The sequence below is a fragment of the Rhinopithecus bieti genome, unplaced genomic scaffold (assembly GCF_001698545.2).
Source record: "Rhinopithecus bieti isolate Rb0 unplaced genomic scaffold, ASM169854v2 scaffold_56979, whole genome shotgun sequence".
Classification (NCBI taxonomy): Eukaryota; Metazoa; Chordata; class Mammalia; order Primates; family Cercopithecidae; genus Rhinopithecus; species Rhinopithecus bieti.
The window spans coordinates 45,966-50,019 of NW_016822352.1; the positions used below are offsets into that span (position 1 = coordinate 45,966).

A 4,054-nucleotide genomic window follows, 5' to 3' on the forward strand; every position below is an offset into this window, starting at 1 on the left:
TTTTTTTTGAGACGGAGTCTCGCTCTGTCGCCCAGGCTGGAGTGCTGTGGCCAGATCTCAGCTCACTGCAAGCTCCCCTCCCGGGTCCACGCCATTCTCCTGCCTCAGCCTCCCGAGTAGCTGGGACTACAGGCGACCGCCACCACGCCCGGCTAACTTTTTTGTATTTTTAGTAGAGACGGGGTTTCACCGTGTTAGCCAGGATGGTCTCGATCTCCTGACCTTGCGATCCGCCACCTCAGCCTCCCAAAGTGCTGGGATTACAGGCTTGAGCCACCGCGCCCGGCCTAAAATTCTTATAAATAAAATTTCAAGACACTTCTTAAGTTCATCAATAAACCTCAATTTTAAAAGTTTAGGATAGGAAAACAACGTAAATAAGAAACTATTTTCTAAAGCAAATATATAAATGAAATCAAGTCCCAAATTAAAATGATAAGTTTATATATTCATGTATTGCTTTAAATGTTTCGGAAGAACAGAGAGGAACAGTAGACAAGTGTGCACGGAAAAGGCAGGGTAGAAATGAATGACACACAAGCCGTGCTCTGACTAATTCCCTAACTCATCCAGGGAGCAGGTGCACGGCCCCTCCTTACTCTCAGGAGTTCCCTGAGCACAGAGGCCTCCAGGTGAACACAGGAGGGACCGTGTGAGCAGCACCCACAGCTGGGGTGCTTCTCTCTAAAGAAGCAGGTCTTTGGTGGACTCCAGCCTCATCAGAGTCAGATCCCACTGAGGCCTGAGCAGCCTCCTTTCCTGTCCTCAGAGGACCCAGGGACCCCCCAGGTGTGGGTGAGGGGTTCATCCTCAGGAGCTCTTGGTAATGAGAAATAAGAGCTGCCAAGGGAGCGTCCGTCTGTCCTCTCTCCAACTTGCCTGCCTCTCTTCCTCCTCCATCAGCCCCAGCATCTTCCCCGTGTCCAAGTCAGGCTGGACCCCAACTCCTCCTGACCCAGCCTGTGCTCCTTCCTCTACTCATCACCCATCCTGCAGGACAGGGTCGGGGCCCGGGAGTCATGCATAGCTGTGCTGGGTGTTGCTTTTAGTAGAAAATCTCAGCCACTTTGTGTGATACATGAGAGAGGGGAGATTCTAAACCAGTGGGGTTTTTACAAATCTTTGCTTTCTCCTAATATTGTGGCTTCATCTCACGAATCTCAGACCCCAGCACTGATGGATACAATTACACGTACCTGCAGCTGCCTCTCCTGGCTTTCTAACCCTTGCAACACATAGTTATTGGTAGGAGCCCACCAGGCCCAAGGGAGGGTTGGAGACTGGGGCAGGTCTAGGATGAGCCACAACCCAGATGCCCCAGGAGGTCAGAAATGAAAGGGCTTTGGGGGGTCACTTCCAGGCAGTTCCTTCTTATTCGGATGGGAAAACCCAGGGTGGGAGGGGAAAAGGCTTTCTCAGAAGTTCTGAGGTAGGATGAGGGACTTCGGAGGCGGGGACGCAGATACCACCGCAGCTTGAGAACTAGCTAAAACAGGACGCGGGGAGGAGGGTGGAAGTCGCTGTTCTTAAGACACGCCCACCAGCGTGGCCATCTCAGTTTACCATTGCCATGGCAACGCCCGGAAGTTACCGCCCTTTTCCAAGGCAAAGACCCACTGACCGGAAGTTACCACCCTCTTCTAGGAATTTCTGCATACGTGCCCTTTGATTTGCCTATAATTAAAAGCAGGTTCAAGAGTGACTGCAGCTGTGTTTCTGAGCGGCTGTTCTGGTCACACTGCCTGCGGGGCAGCCCTGCTACCTGAGGAGCAGTACCTCTGCTGCTGCTGCTGTGCATGGCCGCTTGACGAGACGTTGGCGTAACCCAAAAGGGGTTAGGTAACACTAGCTCACCCTTAAATTTTATTTTTTTTTATTTGCTCATTTATTATTTATTTTTTGTTTTGAGACGGTGTTTCGCTCTGTTTTCCAGACTGAAGAGCAATGGCGCTATCTCGGCTCACTGGGATCTCCGCCTCCGGGGTTCAAGGGATTCTTCGGCCTCGGCTCGTAAGTAGGTGGGATTACAGGCATCCGCCACCACGCCCTGCTAATTTTTGCAGTTTTTAGTATAGAGGGGGTCTTACTGTGTTGGCAAGGCGGGTCTTCGACTCTTGATCTCAAGTGATCCACCCACCTCAGCCTCCCACAGTGCTGGGATGACAGGTGTGAGCCACCCCGCCTAAATTCTTTCTTAGGCAAAGCCAAGAACTCTCCTGGGCTATCCCCCAATCTGGGAGCTCACCTTCCCCACATCATCCAGTGACCAAGGAAAGGATGAGGAAGACAGCGAGTGAGAGGCAGAGACTTTCAGCTGAGGCAGGGACAATTAGCAGAGAGGCGAGATGGCTGGACAGCAGAGATGGTGACAGTCAGCGATCCGCGGAGGGGTGGCAATGGGTGAGAGACACGGAGAGGTGGCACTGGGCAAGACAGCGAGAGGTTGCTGAGACAGGTGGAGAGAGAGCGAGGACAGGGCAGTCTGTGATCAGGGCTCCAAGAGCGGTCACACTGAGGCCGGAACGATAAACAGCTGCTAATGCTGCAGAGCAGTCATACTAACCAGAGGCTTTACTCTTGGCGCTTGCATCTTTCCCTGGCTGGTGGTGGAGCTCAGCGACGGACACGCAGGTGAGACCCGCGCTCCAACCGGCAGGCCCCTGGGTTACCAGTCCCTGCTCTGGACCCCTGGGTGACAGCCGAGCTCACCCAAGCTGGGGGATCCTGCAAAGACTTTCACCTGGGCCCCATGTGGAACTGTTATTTAGGCTCTTGGGGATGGGGAAGTGTCCCCTTTGCCTCCCCCATAAAATCTGGTGAGCTATATGGGTAATGCGTGCCTTAGACACCTAAACCTCACCAGAATGCAATGCATCCATGTAAGGAACCTGCGTGTGTAGCACCTGAATCTAAAAAAATAGAGTAACATTAAAACAACAACAACATCCAAAAGCCGGGTGAGGTGGCTCACGCCTGTAATCCTAGAAAAGATATTTAATTTGATGGAAAATTTTATAATTCTCTAAAATGTAGATATTGTCTAAATAAATTAGATTTATCAAAGCAAGAACTGTCTTTATTTTGAAAAATATTGTATTTATTTACTCAAACAATGAAGAAGTTAGTGGATTACAATGTGATTTAACTAGTACTAAAATTTGGGAACTATTAGAGTGCTGGTGAAGTACAGATTAGTTAAAAGAAATAGGTACTTTAGAAAATCAAGGTAATTTCTGAAAGAATATATAATAATCAATAACAGTTTGGTTCCAGAGTTATAAAGAATGGGGAGAAAAGTGGGAGAGCAAGAAAAGAACACTAATTTATGCACACAAACAGGTTCAGACTTCTTAGGAAGAAAATGTTTTGTCACAACAAATAGCATAAATTTAGCAAATTTGTATTAGAGACCAATAAATAAATCCAAAAAAGAAGAGGGGAGTGGTCTCTGGAATCAGAGAAGAATCTTACAGATGAATTTATATTGTACTAAATAAATGTAGAAAGGGAATAATAAAGGAAAGAGATTCACAAGAAAATATCTGTGAATTTTAGATCAGCTGGGATTATAGATTCCATGTGCCCTTAAAAAACAAGAATTCATGAAAAAGAAAAGACCTTCTCCTTTTCTTTATCAAAGTGATCTTGATTAGATTAGAGAATAAATGAGGCATATTTTACTTCCTGGGAGAGTAACAGGAAAATTCCCATCCCACAGCTCTTACGACTTAGATCTTAGCAGTCAGAACAGAACAAGCTTTCACTGCTGATGAACCGAGCGCAATGACAACTCTGAGAGGCTTTAGCTCTACGTCACAATGGATTGGGAGCAGGTACAAAGCCTGTGGGCTATCAAAGCACTTTGACCTCTGGTAAGAGTCAGAGTCATATTTAGACTTTAAAATACTTATATTCTCTAATTATTTCTACTCCCTAATCCTTAAAATGTAGCCACTTTATATCAAAAGATATTTTATTTCTCTGGATGGAAGAGAGAGTTTCCATTCTTCATGCTTAATCCAGAAATTTTCTTTTCTTTTTTTTTTTTTTTTTT

General features: G+C 46.9%; 1 protein-coding gene and 1 long non-coding RNA gene across 6 annotated transcripts in view; one reads left to right on the forward strand and one right to left on the reverse strand.

Moving 5' to 3' along the window:
- Positions 1-1,537, reverse strand: part of LILRA5 (leukocyte immunoglobulin like receptor A5) — a 10,064-nt gene extending 8,527 nt beyond the window's left edge. Inside the window, exon 1 of the mRNA XM_017860909.1 lies at positions 1,197-1,537. The gene's annotated coding sequence lies outside the window, so the exon portion shown is untranslated. The remainder of the gene's footprint in view (positions 1-1,196) is intronic.
- Positions 1,538-1,969: 432 nt separating this feature from the next.
- Positions 1,970-4,054, forward strand: part of LOC108521217 (uncharacterized) — a 9,525-nt gene continuing 7,440 nt past the window's right edge. For 3 of the 5 annotated variants that reach the window (XR_001883145.1, XR_001883141.1, XR_001883144.1), the window contains exons 1-2: positions 1,972-2,010; positions 3,719-3,872. This is a non-coding gene — a long non-coding RNA (uncharacterized LOC108521217). Of the gene's footprint in view, positions 2,019-3,718; positions 3,873-4,054 lie in introns of all 5 variants that reach the window. The other 2 variants (XR_001883142.1, XR_001883143.1) reach the window with 2 other exon arrangements.